Raw genomic sequence first — 22,415 nt, forward strand, 5'->3', positions numbered from 1 at the left:
ACCCATGAGAATGGAGCTCGGATTTGTGATTGTATTTGTTATTTGAATATGTTACATATGTTGAAAATGCATATATTGATAGCTTAGAAATGAGTAGAACACTTGGTTCATTTTCTGAATATTGAATTATGTACATAATAATATGTGTGGTTGTCTTTTTTATCTCAATTTTAATCCCCTTTTTTGCCATATTCTACTGCCTTTTATATTAATTTTAAATCCCTCTGTGGCCATAACATTTGTATAAGATTGTTTGAAAGCAAAATACGATTGTTAGGTCAAGTAGAAAGCAAAGCCGGCAAGTTCTTAGAGTTCTTCACCCAACATAACAGTCGATAAAAACAAAACAAGAACCCTAAACCCTAAACCCTAAACAAAACATGACTGGCAACCCTTGACCACTAAGCTTAGGTTTGTGATGTAAAATTCTGAATGTGATGATTATATGTGCTGAAATTTGAGAATAAGCTTGCCGTCTTTTTTGGTTTAAGCCCCTTTTTAGCACATCTTACTGAGATGTGAATGCAATGATTGAGAAAATGGTATGTGTGTTGTGAATGCTTGATTGCATGTATATAATAAATAAGTATGGATACTTTTCTAGCTTTGTCTTCCTTTGTTGCTTTGCCTGACTTACCTATGATGCACTTAGTCCAAATGTCCAAACCTAACCTAGATAGAGTTAAAAAAGGATAGGAGGTACTCTTTAGAAATTGAGATGATTTTAAACAAATTTGTCTTGTCAAACATGAGTTAGGAGGCTCTTGTTTAGCCACAATAGACTAAATCCCTTTAGAAATGGTGGATTAACAAAACTTGTTGTCACTTTGAAGGGAGTAGTCAAACTTAAAAACTAAGTGTACAACCATAGAAAGGTTAGCCCACCGGTAGCAAGACCTAGTTACCACATTGCATTCCAAAGAAAAGAAAAGAGAGACTTGCAAACGTAAACAGTGAAACAATTAGAGATAAAAAAACAAACAACATATGCAATATACATCAGAAAAAAGGCCATAAAAATGAGAGGAAACTTTACTTTGCCTAACCAAAACCAAACCACCTACTCTTAGCGTTCTAGACATAGCACCGAGTTTGATGAGGGCTTGAAAAGAGGAGGAATCCCCATGTTCCACACTAGGGAAAACGAAGCTTTTCTTCTTCTTCTTCTTCTTCTTCTTTGTTTCTTCCTACTGCCTATCGACCTGCAACTTTGAGTAGTTGCTTGGCTGTCTAATTGCCACCACTCAAAGTCACTCCCTCGCCTTCTTATCACTCTAATTTCCTTGGCAACAAAGTCAAACTGCTAGAGAACAATCGAATTTTCGTTTGATTAATTTCTATCCACGGAGGCTTTTGTATTTGATCACCCTTGTTTTCTTGAAAAGTTTAAAATTCCATACACGATATTGGGAAACTTTCACATTCCTCTGGACATTAAAAGCTCAAGAGCATTGATTTTGAGCAAAATAAAAATGAATCCCTTTTAATTTCCAGCAACACCATATTTGAAGTTCATTGTATTTTCTTCCAACTACAGGTTGATGTGATTGTCTTGACAGATGGAAGTCGTATTCTTGCCTCGGTGACCTTGGAGTTCAGGGAATAGGAATACCTAGATTGGAGGGAGAAGAGTATCTATCTATTGTTGATGAATTTATGGAAGTCGTGCATACATGTTGGCCTAAAGCTATGTTCAGTTTTTGGTTAAGATATCAAATTTAACTGTGTTCACTGCCAGTAATCAGTATTGTATTCTCGCAATTTGATTTGAATAATGCCAGTTTGAGGATTTTCAAATGAAATGGGCTTTTGAAACATTACAACGTTATCGTAAGAGGTTCTGCATGTTCAACGATGACATTACAAGTGGGTAGTTCATTGTTCATGTATTCATGCAGTTGATAATTACTTAAAAGGACATATATTTTCATTTATTTCATTTCATAAAGGAACTGCTGGTGTGCTCTCGTGGACTATTGGAAATGTGAGAGCTCAAGGCGGTCATTGAGTGATTTTGTTAACCAAAAGATAGTACTGTAGGGCTGGAAGTATTGTCAGCTGTTTAACTTTAACATTTTCTCCAAATAGCAATACTGCTAACTATTTAGGGATCATAAGCCTTGTCCTCTTTGTTGAAACAAAAGTGGTTGTTTCAAAGAGAATTACTATTACTATTACTATTACTATTACGTGAATATCAGAGAAATGAAAACTTTGGAAACTATAGTTCAATCCTTTTGGTTAACCTTCATTTGTTTCAACATGTTGTTTTTTCTCCTTTCAACTCAGTGCAGAGCTCGATGTTCTTAACATGGCTATTCAGGTTGTTTTGAGAATGGCAGGGAACAACGATTCTACTGCAAGAAATCGATTTTTTTTTCTAATAGACAAAGATGTAAGAATCTTTTTCAAACTTTCATTTCTCAATTTCTGCATCAGTCGTCTAAGTTTTTCCTTCCATAGAGTTACTGATTTCAGAAACTAATCGGATTGGTTTGGAATTGGATATCTTTATTATGGGTTAATTTGTATGACGCAGTTTCGTGTGAAAAGTATAGGCAGTTGAAGAAGTTAAATGACTTGTGGTGGTAGTAATCAGTGTCAAACTCATGTGGTTTTTAACTTACAAAGAAAGAGGAAAAATATCAGCTTAGTCTAATGCAGATTAGTGTTTTAAGTCTTCTACTAATTGTTTGTGTGATAAATGCAGTTACTTTATCAAAAACAAAGAAGAAAAGGAAGGACCACAAGATTCTTTTAGTATTTTAATTTTATTGCTACATTATATTCAATCTTCATTTTTATTGTTATGCTTGCAAATTGTGTTTCTTCTATTGTAAAACCCGAACTCTAAGCTAATTGATTTTAATCAGATTGCTCTATTTTATTTTAATTTTTTTGGAGTGTTATTTTATTTCTTTAGGCTTGGACAGAAATTTAATTATTGGGAAGAAAAGAAGTGTAGATGAAAAGGTAATATAATAATAATAATATAATAATATTATTATTAATATTAATTTATAAAAAAAGAAGGAAATTAAAATTCTCTTCTTCTTCCTCTCTCGTGACCCTTCCCGTCTTCTTCCTTCTTTTTTTTTTTTTTCTTCTTCTCCTACTTCATCCAATACCCTAGCCTCCATAGCCTCCCCCATCTTTCTTTCTTTTCTTTTCTTTCCTTTCAGATCTGCAGTCGACCGCCGATCGTCTCGATCTTCCATTGAAGTTGAAGTCGTCGTCGTCGTCGGTTGGTTCATGCGTCACGTCCCTCTCTTCTCTTCTCGGCTACGTCTACACCGGTCTCCATTCGTGAAGTCCAGCCGCCCGTATTTTCGTCACATTTCGTTCACCGAAACTGAAACCTCGCCACATTTCTTCTTCTGAATCTAAACCGCCGCGCCCATCCGCCTGTAACGCCGTGTCTCTCCTGCCAGATCTGCAACGCCGGTCCCCATCGGTAGCCCCGTCCCAACGCGTGTCCCACCCGTAGCCCCGTCCATAGTTTTCGACGCTCGTCGTTCAGATACGAGCCGTGTAGCATCCAACAGTTGTGCATCGTGAAGTCCTCTTCGCGCAACTCCCCGTTTTCCCAGTCGCGGTCTGACGTCCATCTTTATTGTAGTGCATATCTGTTTTGCACGCATCAATTTCATTCGATTGTCGCTGATTCTATTTTATTGTCAATCGCAAAGTTATGTTGTGATTTCATTGGTAAGGAGAAATTGTGGATTTAGTAGTATTGTTCTTGGCTAGCGTAAGTTTTAAAATTGATTAATTGATTTGGGTATTGCTTGATTTTAAGGTGATATGGAGAGTCGTGCTTGGATATCTATGTTTCGAAGTGAGCTTCATTGGAATTGTTGTTTCATTCTACTTGAATTTAATTTATTGGATTTAGTACGATTAAAGAACTTTACCGTAAACTTGAGGTAAGGGACTTTCTACTGGACTCACCTAAAGTTTTCAGTTGTGTTGGACGATATCCTTATATCGAAACTTAGTAAAGATGATGGTTATGATATACACATTTGGTTGCAGATTAAATGTTAGTGTATTGTGTTTAACTGGAAATATATATATATATATATAATATATATATATATATAATATACATATATTTATGAATGGATTGATGTGGATTGTTGAATGTACTGTGAATGACTGAAAATTATGCATATACATAAATTGACGCAGATTTGATGTTGAATATATATGGAGATTGTCTTGGGATTAAACATGCAGGTGTGGATGTAGATAGGATGATATGTAGACTGTGCTGTATAAAATTTTGGATGTGAATTGGTGAATTTGTTTCAGTTGGGTGTGCTTATAATGAACTGTGTTGCGCTGGTAAAATGAGGGGTGTTGTGACTTTGTGGTTTACTTGACGGATGTATTAAAATTTATCAACGACCTTCGAACTTAAGTGATAGGTTGACTGTTAGAATGTTGAGTGAAAGAACTTGATATTTTGAAGTAACTGAAAGATGTCATAAATTATCGTAAAGATAGTTAGAATGGATGAGGGGAAAAATTGTTAGTTTTATTGGGATGTATGCCTTGTAGGTGTCCTACGGGATCACCAATTTTTATGCCGACCTTCGGGAGCATTAGAACTGATATGTGTTTCTGCAGAACACTAGACTGAAATGTACGTCTCTCGGGGCGTTAGACTGAAATGTGCATCCTACGGATCACAAGACTGCGACTGTGCAGGGTGTCCAATAGAATGTTAACAATTTATTTTTCCCTGACGGGACCAGTAGAGGTCGCTTACTGGGTATTTTTATATTCACCTCTTATTTTTAATTTTTCAGGCAAAGGTAATAAAGGCGGCAAACCGGCGAGGGGCAGGAAGGAAGCGTGATCGCCACAGGGACACTTTAAAATTTTGCTTCCGCTTAGTGATTTATTGTATATATTTGTATCGAACGTGAGACTGTTAGAAATTTTGAGGTTTTAAAGTATTCAAGATTTGAAACTTTTTAGTTTTAAATTTTTACGTGAATTTTAGTAATTAAAACTGGGCCCAAACAAACAAATAAATTTCGTTCTTTTCGGTTTTAAATTTTATTTAAACTCGGTCTTTTGTCAAAATTAACGATTTTGACATAGTTAGAAAAGTCGGGTCGTTACATCTATTATGGATTTGCATTATACAACACTGCCATATTAAGTCATAAAGTTATGAAAATTAGTAACACACCCTTTGTAGGAGAGAACATGATCCTTCCTTTGAAGTAAATTGAGAGAATTTCCTCTACTGCCTCAATTTTAAGGCTTGAGGTTTGAAGAACAAGGATGAATAATCAACGAAAAAGGAATGAAGAGGTTCTCGTTTAGGGAAAATAGCGTTGAGTTTGACGAGGGCTTTGAAAAGAGGAGGAATCCTCCCCGTTCCGTAGTAGGGGAAAAACGACGCTTGTTGTCACTCCGAAGGGAGAATTCAAACTTAGAAACTAAGTCCATACCCCACAAGAAACTTGTCCAATGAACCTTAACACTACGAGGATGAATAGTATCCCATGCACTAGCAATCAAAAAACCACTATGACGACCAAGAACCCAATAAAGTTTATCAAGAAATTAAAATTTCAAGATGAGCAACCCTACTCTGATACCAATTGTTGCAACCCTAGAGGGGGGTGAATAGAGGGGGGTGAATAGGGTTTAAATAAACTTTTTGACAAATAAAAAGTAAAATCAACTAATTAGATATTTTTAATTTAAATAAAGAACTTTGTAAACTTTGTTAAATAACAAGATTGATAAAAAGATATGAATGGAAGTATGCAATCAAACTCAACCAATAAGAATATGTAACTAAAATTAAATTAAAAAATAATTAGAAAAGAGTTAGAGAAGAAGACACCGTAATTTTATAGTGGTTCGGTTAAACTCAACCTACATCCACTTTCCCAAGCACCTCTTGGGATTTTGATTGAAAATCTTCTTTGGACTCTTTCCACGGATTTGAGCCGAACCGATTCTTGCTCCTTTTTCGGGTTCAAGAGCAAACCCGATCCTTTCCACGGGTTAGGATCCAACCGTTACAATATGTTGAAATTTTTAAATCACACAAAAGAAAACTCTCTAAAAGAGTGAGTATACAATTTGAAGCTCACAAATTTAATCCTCACAATACAATAAGAAGCTCTCAAGAATAAGATGAAAAGAATAAAAATTGGAAGCTTTAGAGAGAATAACAATGTTGGCTTTTTGCTTGAGGATTGTAAAGATTTTAATGATCTTGTGTAAATGTGAAGTATTTAAAAAGAGAGGAAAGATAAATTCAAAATCATTTGGGTCATTAGATATAAGTAAAAGAAAAATGAATGGTTGAGATTTAAACTTAATTAGCCGTTAGACACAATACAAATAATAATATAATAATATGTCTTTTCAAAATATTTTGTTTAAAAAGAAATCAATAAAGCAACTTCACCCTCTTTTAAAAAAACTAGCCGTTAGACACAAGAAAAAATAATAATATTAAAATCATTTTCTTTTAAATTCATTTTCTTTATAAAAGCCAATAAAACATAACAAAAAGCCACATTTGTTACTCCTTCATTGCTCCAAGTGGCTTTCTCTAATTGGTTCAAATTGAATGCTTGGTCGCCACGTCACCATCTCGGGTATTTTTTCGTTAAGCTTCTTTTAGCAATATTTTCTTCATTTGAACTTCGATTTGGGTGATTCAAGAGGCGTTAGAATCATTTTTCCAAGCTCTACGATATGGTCTATTCAAATTAATAAAATTGTCAATAAAAAAAATCAGATTTGTTATCATCAAAACATAAATTAATTGAATAATTAAAATAAATTAATTTGAGATTAAGGGCCAAAAAGCCAACAATCTCCCCCTTTTTGATGATGACAAATCATTGAAGAAAAATAACTTGAAACACACATGATCAACAAGTAATTCTATTATCAAGATGTATAACCATAAAGCTCATGTATATATTTCACCACAAAGAACATACTTGAAAACAATTGATAAGAGAACCTTCTTTGTCCTTAATTAATTTTTTTCTCTAAAAAAATATGCATTATTCAATAGAAACAATTATGCAACAAATTGATAAAAACATATTTTTCTTATACTTCTCCCCCTTTGGAATCATCAAAAACAATACCAATGAAGTTAGCTCTCCCAAAAAAATGAACACATACAAAATGTCTAATTCTCCCCCTATCAATATGCATTACGGTAACAATATCAAGTAAGATATAAAATCAAGATGCATCACAACGAATAATTCCAAGCTCAAGCCTATTTTTACAAAAGCTTTCTTCACTCAAAGGTTTGGTAAATATATCCGCTAATTGATTATTGGAACTTACAAACTCAAGAGTAATATGACCATTTTGTACATGCTCTCTAATAAAGTGATGCCTAATATCTATATGCTTAGTTCTAGAATGATGAATAGGATTCTTAGTCAAATTTATGGCACTAGTATTATCACAAAATATAGGCACATTATCAAATTTTAATCCAAAATCACAAAGAGTTTGTTTCATCCAAAGAATTTGTGCACAACAACTAGCAACCGCAATATATTCCGCTTCGGTAGTGGATAAGGCAACCGAATTTTGCTTTTTACTAAACCAAGATACTAAGGAACTACCAAGAAATTGACAAGTCCCACTAGTACTTTTACGGTCAAGTAAACTACCGGCAAAGTCCGCATCGGAATATCCTACCAAATTAAACTCAACATTTCTAGGATACCATAATCCAACATCAATAGTTCCAAGCAAATATTTAAGTATTCTTTAGGATGAAATGTGATTCTTTAGGACAAGATTGAAATCTAGCACAAAGACATACACTAAACATGATATCGGGTCTACTAGCGGTCAAATAAAGTAAAGATCCGATCATACCTCGATAAGTCTTTATATCCACACACTTACCTTTTTCATCTTTGTCAAGCTTAGTGGTAGTGCTCATAGGAGTTTTTGCAACTTTACCTTCATTTAATTTGAATTTCTTGAGCAAATCCCTTGTGTATTTTTCTTGACTTATGAAGATGCCATCCTTGAGTTGTTTGATTTGAAGACCAAGGAAGAAACTAAGTTCTCCCATCATACTCATCTCAAACTCATTATGCATACACTTGGAAAATTCTTCACACAAAGATGAATTAGTAGAACCAAATATAATATCATCCACATAAATTTGTACTATAAGCATGTCATTATTTTTAACTTTAATAAATAGAGTATTATCAATTTTTCCCATCTTAAAGTCATTCTCAAGTAAAAACTTGCTAAGTCTATCATACCAAGCTCTTGGAGCTTGTTTTAAGCCATAAAGAGCCTTTTTCAACTTATAAACATGATTAGGTAAATCAAAACTTTCAAAGCCCGGAGGTTGTTCTACGTAAACTTCCTCCACAATATAACCGTTTAAAAAAGCACTTTTTACATCCATTTGATACAAAATGAAATTTTTATAAGAAGCAAAAGCAAGCAACATTCTAATAGCTTCTAATCTAGCAACCGGTGCAAAAGTCTCTTCATAATCTATACCTTCTTCTTGACAATAACCTTGAGCTACAAGTCTAGCTTTATTTCTAATGATATTTCCATTTTCATCCATCTTATTTCTAAAAACCCATTTAGTTCCGATTATAGATGCATTAGAAGGCCTAGGGACTAATTTCCAAACTTTGTTTCTTTCAAATTGATTTAATTCTTCTTGCATAGCTAAAATCCAAAACTCATCACATTCGGCATCTTTAAAACTTCTAGGTTCAATTTGAGACACAAAAGCAAGATTACTAAATAAATTAAGAGAAGAACGAGTTTTGACACCTTGTTCGGGATTGCCAAGAATTAGATCCTTGGGATGGGATAGAGCATATCTCCACTCTTTAGGCAAGGATGAAGAACCCTCTTCTTTCTTTCTATGATGTTCACATCTTGCATACTTGGAACAATTTCTTTGCCTTTGTCATTAACAAGTAAATCTCCAAAATCTTTTTCTAAATCATCACTACAAATAGACTCATTAGAAACATTATTCCAAGATTCATCAAATACAACATGAATAGATTCCTCAATAACTAAAGTTTTCTTATTGAAAACTCTATAAGCTTTACTAGTAGAGGAATATCCTAGAAAAATACCAACATCCGTCTTAGAATCAAATTTTCCAAGTTTTTCTTTGTTATTCAAAATAAAACATTTACAACCGAAAACTTTGAAATACCCAATATTTGGAATTTTTCCATGCCAAAGTTCATAAGGAGTTTTATCTAAAGAGGTCTAACTAAAACTCTATTTGAAACATAGCAAGCGGTGTTAACGGCTTCCGCCCAAAAATATTTAGGTAAACCATACTCATTCAACATTGATCTAGCAAATTCTTGCAAAGTACGATTTTTCCTTTCAACTACACCATTTTGTTGAGGAGTTCTTGGAGAGGAAAAATTATGGGAAAAACCATTTTCTTCACAAAAAGCTTTAAAAGCATCATTATCAAATTCTCCTCCGTGATCACTCCTAATTTTGGAAATAAAAAATCCTTTTTCATTTTGTACTCTTTTTGCAAAACTAATAAAACTTTTCAAAGCATCATCCTTATGTTTTATCATCAAAACCCAAGTAAATCTAGAAAAATCATCAACTATCACAAAAGCATAATAATTTCCTCCATAGCTAGCAATTCTAGAAGGGCCAAATAAGTCCATGTGTAATAGTTGTAAGGGTCTAGTAGTAGAGATCACATTTTTAGATTTGAAAGAGGACTTAGTTTGCTTACCCATTTGACAAGCATCACAAACTTTGTCTTTTTCAAATTTAAAACTAGGAAGACCTCTAACCAAACAATTTTTAGAAATATTTGAAATTAAGTGCATGCTAGCATGTCCTAGTCTTCTATGCCATAACCAAGAATCATTATGCAAAACCGAAAGACATTTATCAATAATAGGATAATCATTCAAATCAAGAGTGTACACATTTTCATCCCTATTTCCAACAAACAAAACTTTTCTATCACTAACATTTTCAATTATGCAATTTTTTTATCAAATATTACTCTAAATCCTTTATCACACAATTGACTAATACTAAGCAAATCATGCTTTAAACCATCAACCAAATGAACATTTTCAATCAAAGTAGATGAATCATTTCCTATATTACCCTTACCAATTATTTTACCTTTCTTGTTGTCACCAAAGGTTACCATGCCTCCATTCTTTTTGGAGAAAGAGATAAGCTTGGATCGGTCTCCCGTCATGTGTCTTGAGCAACCACTATCCAAGTACCATTTGTTTTTCTTGGAGGCTTTCAAACAAACCTAAAAACAACTAATTTCAAGTTTGATCCTTTGGTACCCATACTTGTTTGGGTCCTAGAATGTTAGCATTTACATATTTAGGGATCCATTTCATTTTTTCATAGACATTACAAGCACTAGATCTAGATAGGTAACAAGAATAAGCTTTATGTCCATACTTGCCACAAGAAAAACAAACAACATTATGCAAAGATTTATTTTTCATAACAAATTTATGTACTCTACTTTTATTGGAGAAATTCTTCCTTGGAGCAATGTAAAACTTTGCTCTTTGCGAAAAATTTCTTCTTGAATAAGTATTTTGAGCATACTTCAATTTAAAGCATTTAGGTCTAATGTGACCTTCAACACCACAATTATGACATATGGGTACAAAACTAGATTTAACATGATTAGACACATGATTAGACATGTTAAACTTAGGCACAATAGGTGATGCTTTAACGAATGTAGTTTTAGAACTTGAAGGAGTAGATGATTCATCAATATAGCCTAAACCTCTCTTATCACCATAAGATTTTCCTACTTCAATAATTTTGTCCAATCTTTGAGCACCTATTGTCAACTTTTTAATAGTTTCTTTAGCTTTATCAAGTTCTTGTAAAACACTTAGTTCATTTTCTTTAAGCACTTTAATCAAGTTATCTTTTTCACAACTATCATGCTCAAGAAATCTAACTTTATCAAGCAAAGCATCTTTCTCAATACAAACATGCTTATCACTAGAGACATTCAATTCTTCAATTTGCTCAAAATTTTCATTCTCTTTAAAGCAAGCAATTGTATCAAGTAAAGACTTATTTTCACTAATTAAAACATTGTATTTCTTCTTAAGCACAACATACTTAGAACTAAGTTTTTCTAGGTCATTTTGCATGCTTTCAAAATTTTCAAATAATTCATCAATAGAAAGAGGTTCTAGAGTTACCTTATCATCATGTTCATCATCTTTGTCACTATGAGCCATGAGACCAAGATTTGCCATTTCTTCAACTTCACTTTCACTTTCACTACTATCATCCCATGTAGCCTTCATTGCCTTCTTCTTGGATTTCTTAGATGATTTGAGGAGAGGACAATCCGTTCTTATATGACCCGATCTTTTGCATTCATAACAAATCACCTCATCCTTTTTGCTTTTCTCACCTTTTGACTCTTTTTGGGTTGATAGGTGTTTCTTGAAATATTTCTTTCTTTTTATGAAATTTTTGTACTTACGTGAGAAATAAGCAATGTCATCTTCATCAAGGCCATCCTCATCTTCGGGATCAACTTCCAAGGAGATAGTCTTTAATGCAATGCTCTTCTTCTTTTTGGACTCATCCTCCAAGTGCTCCTTCATGATGATCTCATGAGTCATGAGTGAGCCAATAAGCTCCTCTAGTGGAAGTTTGGTGAGATCCTTTGCTTCTTGAATCGCCGTTACCTTAGCTTCCCAAGTCTTAGGTAGAGACCTTAGAATTTTTCTAACATTTTCGGAAGTTGTATAAACTTTACCAAGACCCTTCAAAGCATTTATGATGTTAGTAAATCTAGTAAACATATCGGTGATAGTCTCATTAGCATCCATCTTAAACAATTCATAATTATGAACAAACATGCTAATTTTAGACTCTTTAACTTGATTTGTTCCTTCATGAGTAATTTCAAGAGTATTCCAAATTTCTTGAGCGGAAGAACACATGGATATTCTATTAAATTCATCTTTACTCAAGGCACAATACAAACAATTAATAGCCTTAGCATTAAATGAACACTTTTTCATTTCATTTTCATCATACTCTTCTTCTAATTTAGGCGTATCAACATTATCAACATTTTTCATGGGTACATAAGGACCTTTAGCAACAATTAACCACAAATTATAGTCAATAGATTGCAAATAAATTTTCATTCTAGCTTTCCAATATGCATAATTTGAACCATCAAAATAAGGAGGTCTAGAAGTAGATTGACCTTCAACAATACCATTTGCCAATAGGTTTGCCATAATGCTCTAACAATAAAGTTTATCAAGAAATTAAAATTTCAAGATGAGCAACCTTGCTCTGATACCAATTGTTGGATCGGTATGGCAACCCTAGAGGGGGTGAATAGGGTTTAAATAAACTTTTTGACAAATAAAAAGTAAAATCAACTAATTAGATATTTTTAAATTTAAATAAAGAACTTTGTAAACTTTGTTAAATAACAAGATTGATAAAAAGATATGAATGGAAGTATGCAATCAAACTCAACCAATAAGAATATGTAACTAAAATTAAATTAAAAAATAATTAGAAAAGAGTTAGAGAAGAAGACACCGTAATTTTATAGTGGTTCGGTTAAACTCAACCTACATCCACTTTCCCAAGCACCTTGGGATTTTGATTGAAAATCTTCTTTGGACTCTTTCCACGGATTTGAGCCGAACCGATTCTTGCTCCTTTTTCGGGTTCAAGAGCAAACCCGATCCTTTCCACGGGTTAGGATCCAACCGTTACAATATGTTGAAGTTTTTAAATCACACAAAAGAAAACTCTCTAAAAGAGTGAGTATACAATTTGAAGCTCACAAATTTAATCCTCACAATACAATAAGAAGCTCTCAAGAATAAGATGAAAAGAATAAAAATTGGAAGCTTTAGAGAGAATAACAATGTTGGCTTTTTGCTTGAGGATTGTAAAGATTTGTGATCTTGTGTAAATGTGAAGTATTTAAAAAGAGAGGAAAGATAAATTCAAAATCATTTGGGTCATTAGATATAAGTAAAAGAAAAATGAATGGTTGAGATTTAAACTTAATTAGCCGTTAGACACAATACAAATAATAATATAATAATATGTCTTTTCAAAATATTTTGTTTAAAAAGAAACCAATAAAGCATTGCTGGGTCGTTTGGAAAATTCAAGTGATACTTAAACACGTTTTGAATACATTTTAGGTTAGATTGAGTTTGTTGCACTTACACACATGGTTGTGAGTTACGAACTTACACTTAGGATTTGCTTGGTCGTTTTGAAACTCAAGTAATACTAGACACGTTTTGAGCACGTTTTAGGTTTTTGAACTAAGTTTGTTGCACTTACACACTTGGTTGCCATTTTGGGTCTTGTAGTGCTTTTTTCACAATATTTGAACTTTTTTCGTAGGTTATGAGTTACGAACCTGCACGTAAGCTGTTTTAGGTCGTTTTGAAAGTTGCAGTGAAAGTTAGACACGTTTTGAGCACGTTTTAGGTCGTTTTGAGCATGTTTTAGGTCGTTTTGAGTAAATGGTATGTATGTTGTGATTGTTTGATTGCATGTATAATACCTTATTGAGATGTGTATGCTTGATTGAGAAGCTGATAGAACACCAAGTAATGGTTCTTATTTGTTCATTAAGCAACCAAACTATTACAGAATACAATACTCAAACCAGTCTTGAAAACACCGAACAAACAAGTACTATTACAGACAATAACCAAGTATAAAATAAAACATTCAAACATCAAAAGTAGTTTAGGATAATGGAAAACACTTTCTAAGATTAAAGTAACTGAACAACTTCTGTAATTCTGCTCTCCAGAAAATACAGCCCCTCCACTTCCAGAAACTGATTAACCAACCCCCATCTTTCCTTCCATCTCTCCCTTTTAACCTCCCCCTGTAACTAACTGTTGTCCCCACTAAGGTGGTTTCCACTTCCTCCAATTCCATCACCTGTGCACGTGCAATTCCACTTGTCTTTCTTCTGCTATATTGTATTGCAATTGGTGGTCTATCATTACTCTCCCTCTCCAAAGACACCTTGTTCTCAAGGTGGGAAATGAGAAGCTTTTGTGTAAAATCATCACAATTCTCCATGTAGCCTCATGAGGTGGTATTCCTTTCCAACTAACAAGCACTTCCCACTTCTTTGTTGCTGGATTTTTAGGATAGCCAAAATTGTCTGTGGTAGTAACTCTTGAAATGTAGGAACATCATCAATTCCATATAGTTCGGTAAATGTCATTCCTCCCTCCATAGCTCGACATTTTGTCAAGAAACCTTAATCAGATGGTGTCCATGTCTCCATCATGTGTTACAGACTCACTCTAGTCTTTGTCAAACTCGGGTCACCCCTTATAACAACATTCTTTTCATTTTGTATGAAAGTTAAAGTGAGTTTCCGCCAATCCACTTCAGTTACCCAACGTGTGCAGCCATTGCATTCCAAGGATGACATCCTGATAGAACACTATGAGTGTTTCTATTATATTGATAATTCAAACACAACTTACAACATAAGCAAACCGTGAACCTCAGAAATGAGTCACGTTACATATAATTCACAAACATCAAACAAAGAAAACCTCCTAATCCAAAATTCTAAACAACAAAATACTAATAAGCAAACCAGAATATAGAACACCAATCTTCTGCTTCCCCGTCTTTCAAGGAGTATTGCAGACCTTTTCCTTCACTCCAAAAACTCACTTTAACAAATAGGCAGCCACATTTTTCAGGTATAGAAAATAAAGTAGGTAGTATGTAGGAAGGCTAACCAAACTGAGTTGCATAAGGTTTGTCTTCCGCCTCTAGAGATGTTATATCTTTTCCACCTTTCAAGTTTCTTGTGAATTCGATCAATGACTGGTTGCCAAAAAGACTTTTGTCGAGGCCAAAGGGAGACCTAAATATATAATCAGAAGCTTTTCTACCTTGCACCCTATCAGATTTGTTGTTTGAAACAAATCTTCCTCTCCCACATTAACGCCGCTAAGGGCTGATTTTTCCCAGTTTACTTTCTGCCCCAAACACCATTCGAATAATCTAATGACGTTTTAAAGTTTAATGAGCATCTTCACATCATACTTACAAAAGAGAAGAGTATCATCGACAAATTGAAGCAAAGGGAGGTGGATCAAGTCTTTGCCAACAAGGAAACCTTCAAACTGGCTGTTAATATGAAGCTTGTTTATGATTTCTCCTAAAACCTCACTTACTAGGAGGAATAAAAAGGGGAGAGGGGGTCCCCTTGGCGGATACCTCTAGATGCTGTTATCCGGCCTCTAGGCTTACCATTGATGAAGACTGAATACTTTGGGTTTTTAGGCAGCCCATTATCCATATATCCATTTGGAACTAAACTTTTTCAAAGATAATTTTTTTTCTAAAAAGTTCCAATTCACCCTATCAAAGGCTTTTTCCAAGTCATGTTTTAAAATCCATCCTTTTTTCCGTTTTGCCCTATAATCTTCACGGCCTTGTTAGCAATTAATATTGGGTCAAGAATTTGCCTACCTTCAATAAAGGCGCTTTGAGTGGGGCTTATAATTGCATCCATAACTTGTTTTAGACGTTCAGATAAAACCTTTGCAACGACCTTGTATGCTAACGTAGTAAGGCTGATTGGACGGAAATCCTTGACTAGAGTCACATTCTCTTTTTTCTGCACTAAACAAATGAAGTTTTCTTGATGCAAGCATTTAATCGTCCATTTATGTGGAAATCAGACATTAGTGATTTGAACATATCCTTGAAAATAGACCATTGGGTGATTAGGAACTTCACTGTGAAGCCATCCGGGCCCAGAGCTTTATTTTGCCAAGTGCCTTTAATGCCTTAAAGATCTCCTCCATTGAAAACTGGGCAACAAGAGCCTCATTCTGAATTGAGGAAACACAAGACCAATTACTGTTAATAGGGATGAATCTGTCCCCGGAATTCTAGTATAAAGTGACTCAAAAAATTCCAGCACCAGCCTTTCATTGTCGCGGAATGAAGTCGAGACAACCCCATCATCATCTTTTAATTCAGTTATGAGGTTCCTTCTTTTTTCGCATTTAGAAAGCGGTGGAAGAAGCCGTATTCTCATCACCCAAAGAAAGCCAATTGAGTTTACTCTTCTGAATAAAATTTCGCTCTTCATTTTGATAAATACTAAGTAATTTCGCTTGCAAAGCAGCTCTAGAATTCAACTCTTATTTATTTAATCCAATCAACTCAGCCACAGAATCATATTTTTCTAATTTTGACATCAAGGATTTCTCTATTTTTTTTTTACCTTAGCTTGTGCAGCAATATTCCAAGCTTTTACTGCCAATTTAATTGATCTCAACTGCTCATGAAGAATGAAACCAGCCCATCCCTGGAAGTTAGAGTTGCTCACTGTTTCAACAATAATCTGATTAGAATCACTGGACACCAACCAGCTGTTACAAAACGAAAAGGTGAGGGACCCCAAAGAAAAAACCAGCCTCAAGAATAAAGGAAAGTGATCCGAGAAGATGCGTGCTTTTCGAGAACTCGAGAATTTTCAAAACAAACATCCCACATCTGATTTATGAAGAATCTGTATAATAATGATCTTCAAGGAGAATTACCGTCTCTAGACAAGTGAACCTTCCATTTTGCAATGGAATTTCCATGAGAGAAACCATGTCAATAAACATATTGAATAATGACATTCCTCTAGTCTTTGCCAAAAGGAAATCTTTCCCGGCCCAACGAGTGATATTAAAATCCCCACCTATGCACCAGGCCACGACCGAACAATCAGCTAAGGAAGACAATTCGGGCCAAACCAATTTCCTTTCTCTGCAACCACAAGGGCCATAGACATTTGTGATCCAACAAACTTTTTGCACAAAGTGAGGCATTTGATTGACAAAGAGAAGCGTCTTTTAATGACCTCTGTTACAGATATTTTACTGCTGTCCCACATGGTAAGAATTCCCCCAGAAGATCCAACAGAAAGCCACATAATTCCAGCAATATCCTTAGAACTCCACAATGATTTTATAAAAGCTGAGTTCAAGGTATCCTTCTTAGATTCTTGAATCATGACTACAATTGTTGATGAATTTTTTTAAGTGCTGCACGTTTAGAGGAGTCGTTCAAACCCTTATGTTCCAGGAGACAACCTTAATAATGACTAGGAGGAGGAAAAGGCAGTTGCACATCTAATTTAAGCCAGAATGATTCCACAATCATCGACTATAGACACTAAATCTTTAGGCAAATCCAAGGGAATTTTAATAGGGAGAATATCTTCATCATTGAACAAGACATTCAGATCCATCCATTAATTTCTGGGACTAATTTAGGGTCAACTTCAGTGTTGGGGACTGCCAATTTAACTGATCTCAACAGTAAGTTGATTAAGTTGGGCAGTAGGAGGGACACGAGACAAGGCATCTGCTGCTTTGTTTTCTAGTCCCGGTTTATACACGACATCAAAATTGTAGCCAAGAAGCTTAGCAATCCACCCTTTGTTCAATAAAAGTTTCAATGATCGTTGATCAGTTTTCAGTACAACCTCCTGCCCAAAAGATAAGGTCTACACGTTGCACAGCCAAAACTACAACCATTAATTTCCGTTCATAAACTGGTTAGCACGATCCTCATAGCTAATGTCTGGCTAAAATAAGCAATTGGCCGATGATTTTGAATTAAGACAGCACCTACCCCGTATCCAGAAGCATCGGTCTCTATTTCAAATGGTAAGGAAAAATCTGGCAGTGCTAAGATTGGGAGAGTCATTGTAGCCATCTTTAAATTCTCAAAAGTTTCAGCAGCTGCAACAGTCCATTCATAAGCTCATTTCTTCAATAATTGAGTCAAAGAGCAGCCACACTTCCATAATTCATTACAAATCTTCGATAATATCCTGTCAACCAAGAAATCCACGAACTTCACGGACATTAGGGCACGGCCATTCTTTGATAGATATAATTTTCTTGGGATCAACCTCTACACCCTTGCCCGAAATTATATGGCCAAGATTACTCCACTTTCACTTTGGCAAACCCACACTTGTGCATATTAGCATATAATTTATTCTCTCGCAGCACCTCTAACACCCATTTAAATGTTGAAGATTTTCATCCAAACTTCTGCTGTAAATTAAATATCATAAAAAAGACTAAGAAAACCTGCGTAGGTAAGGTTTAAAGATACTATTCATCAAAGCTTGAAACGTTGATGGTGCATTGGTGAGCCCAAAAGGCATGACAAGAAACTCATAATGCCCCTCGTGAGTTCTAAAAGCTGTTTTCTTCACATCCTTTTTACACATTCTAATTTGATGATATCCCTTGAGATCAATCTTCGAAAATATATTAGCCCCATTAAGTTCATCAAACAATTCCTCTACTACTGGAATAGGAAACTTGTCTGGAACGGTCACACTATTCAACGCACGGTAATCTACACAAAACCGTCAACTACCATTTTTTTTTCACCAACAAGACCGGGCTCGAATATGGACTAGTACTAGGTTTTTATGCCAAATGCCATCATTTCATCAACCAATCTTTCCATCTCATCCTTTTGCTGGTATGCATATCTATAAGGCCGAACATTGACTGGATTAGTCCCCTTCTTAAGATGTATATGATGTTCAATGGTACATTGTGGTGGCAACTCTCCAGGCCAATCAAAAAATCTTCATACTTAGCTAACACGGCTGGAATAGACTCATGAATGGTAGACTTCATCAACCCCATACATCGCTGCAAATGCCATTCCACCTTCCAAAGATCTACACTCAATCAGAAATCCCTGATCAAGTTCTGTCCATGTCTTCATCATGTGCTTCAAACTCACCCTAGCCTTCGTAAGACTCGGATCTCCCCTTAATACAACCTTCTTCCCATTTTGTATGAATGTCAAAGTAAGTTTTCACCAATCTACTTCGGTTACTCCTAATGTATGTAGCCATTGCATACCAAGAATGACATCCACTCCCCCCCAATTCCAATGGCAGAAAATTATCCACAACCTTCCATTCACCCAATAGCAGTTCCACTTGTTTACAAATTCCCTTCCCTTTTACAGCAGATTCAGACCCCAAATAACCCCATAATCAGAAGTTTCCTCAACTGAACAACAATTGAGTTACTAAATTTTCAGATATAAAATTATGGTCGCGCCGCAATCTATCATACTACTACTGACCTTTCTCTAATCATACCTTTAATTTTCATAGTTCCAGGGTTTGTTAATCCACCACCGAATTTATTGATAATTCGATCACGGTTCTTCTGTTTAACAACTTCAGTCTCCTGTATTTCAGTTTTTTTGAATCCTCTTCTTCAACTACTTCTAGTTCTTCCCCATTTGCCCCAACAACTAAAACTCTAAGTTCCTTATGATCTTTCACTTTACACTTATGGCCCACAAAAAATCATTCCTCACAACGAGAGACCTTTCTCACGTCTAGCCTGAAATTCAGCATCAGAAAGTCGTTTTAGTGGTCCTTCTCGTCGATTAGGTTCACCAGCCACTCCTCGAAGTGTAATCATCCGCATTGGAACAATCCCTCCTGACTTATTATCATTAGAAATCACAGGAATTTGAGGTTTAAAAGAAGCAGAAACCTGGAATTTTCCATCCGCTGCACGTTTGAAACTTGATTCTCCCCTTATCACTTCTCGGTTCTCAATCTTTTGGGCCAACTTCATCATTTGAGCAAGCCCCATAGGTTCCCAACATTCCATGTCTGCCTTAATCCATGGTTTCAAACCATTCATAAATGTTTCTTCTAAGACAGCCTTTTGTAGAAAAGGCAATGGTGCTACTGATTTATCAAATAAATTCATATTCTTCCACTGTAATTTCTTGCTTGATCTTTAAAAATCTTCCCAGAATTGATCCCTCACGACTCGATCGAAATCAAACAATAAGTCTCTTCTTTAAATCGTCCCAATTAACAAACGGTTCACGATCTTCATGAGATCTATACCAATCAAAGCTGCTCCATCAAAACTAATAATGGACACAGTCATTTTCTCTGACTCACTCAGTTTGTGTATCTGAAAGTATCTCTCAGCCCTAAACAACCAAGAATCAGGATCATTTCCCACAAAAACTGGCATTTCAATTTTTTAAATTTGCTTCGGTCGCCCGCAGAATCTTCACCCTCCAACTTGGTATGTTTTTCCTCAGATTTTCCCCCATCATCGTTGAATCACTGACATCAACCATGCTGTCAACTTTACTTGATGATCCTTCTAGTACTTCTTCCATCGTTGTCTTCCCTTTGATCATTCCTTCAATATATTTCAACAGTGTTTCTGGTTGATGTTGTAGCTTCTCAGCCTGTACTCCTAACCTCTCAATACTCTTTGCCAAAGATGACATGTTTTCCTTGATTGTTGGCAGATCATGTAATTCTGCTCGAATGCGGATATTTCTTGATCTACATTTCCAACTTTTCCTCAATTCGCTTTTGAGCCATGATATAGAACTTCACATATTCGATTTCTCTGATGCCAAAATGATAGAACACCAAATAGTGTTTCTACTAATTTATTAATCAGCCAAACTTTTACAGAAAACAGGTTCTAACACAGTCTTGAAAACAAAGTACAACACAAGAACTAATACAAGGATAAACCAAGTTCAACATAAAACATCAAAACAGTAAAGTACTTCACGATAATGGAAATAACTTGCTCCAGACTACAGAAACTGAACACTTCTGCATTCCCTGCTCTCAGGAAATTACAGCCCTCCACTTCCAGAAACCGACTAACCACCCCTCTCTTCCCTCCATTCTTTCCCTTTTAACTATCTCCCATGTAACTAACCTTGGTCCCCACCAAGGTGGTTTCCACTTCTTTTTCCATTTCTCTCCATTTCCCTTCTCTTATTCACGTGCAACTGCTCCCTTTTTCCTCCTACTATATTGTAAAATAATTGGTGGTCTATCACATTACTTATGTGAAGGTGAACCATTATTTTGTTTGAATTTGAAACTGATATCTCTCTCTCTCTCTCTCTCTGCTTTTTGTTTCTTTGGTTACCACCTAGTGCTTATGTGCCTGCCTGGTGGGCCTTCAAATGTTTCAAGTATGCACTTTTTCTAATGCCAATTGCTTCATGTTTTTTTGTTCTTGAAGAGGAGGGATAGTGTGAAGAATCAAATTCAAGTTTGTGGCTGTACAGGAACAACTATGTGAAAGAGACCACCTATTCACGAACTGGAAAGGAGAATAGAAGATAAAGATAGAGAATTGCAATCAATTACATTAGACAACGAAGTAGTCTGTTGTTTTTTTCCTCATGCTTTATTTACTTGCATAAGAATGTTTTTAAATGATTTGTTTTTTTCTTCACTAACCCTTTTATTCTATAATTTCTTCACTGGCTTGGGTCAAGGATGATCTTCTGCGGGAAAAAGAAAAAGAATTAGCAACTTACAGGTTACATTTTGTTGAAGTCTTTCAATTTTTCTCTTCTTTAGCCATTGATTTTACTTTTTGCTTACGCTCACACCTTAACACATTCTTTAGTATTTTAATTTTATTGCAGTACATTATATACAATCTTCATTTTTCTTGGCTCTACTGTAAATGGTGTTTATTTTATTATGGATTTGTATATTATACAACACTGCCATATTGAAGTCATAAAGTTATGAAAAAGGAATGAAGAGGCTTATCCATGCAAGCTTCAAACCAAAGTCAAGGATGTTGATCCTTCTAGGGAGTCCACCGTTCCCCCCCTTATTTTTCTCCCTTTACTTTGATTTTCAAAAGCTTTAAGGACGAAGCAATTTTTTAAGCGGAGGGTGGATAATAGCTCGCTTGTTTTGTCTAAACTTGGGGGATTTCAAATTTTGCCCAAATTTCAAAAAATTTCAGAAGTTTTTCATTACAACAATGAGCATTATAGCTTCTTAAATCTTGCATAAAAGGCATGACTATCAACCCTTGAGCACTAAGCTCGGGTTTGTGACGTGAGATTTTGAATTTTGATGAGTATATGTACTGAAATTTGAGAATAAGCTTTTGTCCTTTTAAGCCCTTTCACAACTTGTACATATCCTTTCTTTTTTTCGTTTAGGGCTTACTTTAGTTTTGTTAGTTGGATGAAGCAATTTGGAGTTTCAAAGTTCTTGAAAAGGTTAAATTTTTTGTTTGAAATTGGGCACTCGGTACTATTGATACAACAGTCAAACAGTAGTAGTTGAGACGTGAAACCTCGTGATTACCTGCATTCTAGTGTTTGCAGTCTGTGAAAAAGCAGAGAACTGTGACAACTCCTTTTTTTTTCTTCACCAGGGTAATAAGAAGCATTGGAACTTCCCTATTAATTGATAGAGTCTTACTTGCTGTCTCCACATGGTAGTAAAATATTGTTTACTT

General features: G+C 35.1%; 1 long non-coding RNA gene across 1 annotated transcript; it reads left to right on the top strand.

Moving 5' to 3' along the window:
• Nucleotides 1-1,554: 1,554 nt before the first annotated feature.
• Nucleotides 1,555-1,860, top strand: LOC116401796. The gene is made up of 2 exons (XR_004214174.1): nucleotides 1,555-1,675; nucleotides 1,782-1,860. It is a non-coding gene; the product is annotated as an uncharacterized LOC116401796 (long non-coding RNA).
• Nucleotides 1,861-22,415: the final 20,555 nt, after the last annotated feature.

Source organism: Cucumis sativus, chromosome 1 (assembly GCF_000004075.3).
Source record: "Cucumis sativus cultivar 9930 chromosome 1, Cucumber_9930_V3, whole genome shotgun sequence".
Lineage (NCBI taxonomy): Eukaryota > Viridiplantae > Streptophyta > Magnoliopsida > Cucurbitales > Cucurbitaceae > Cucumis > Cucumis sativus.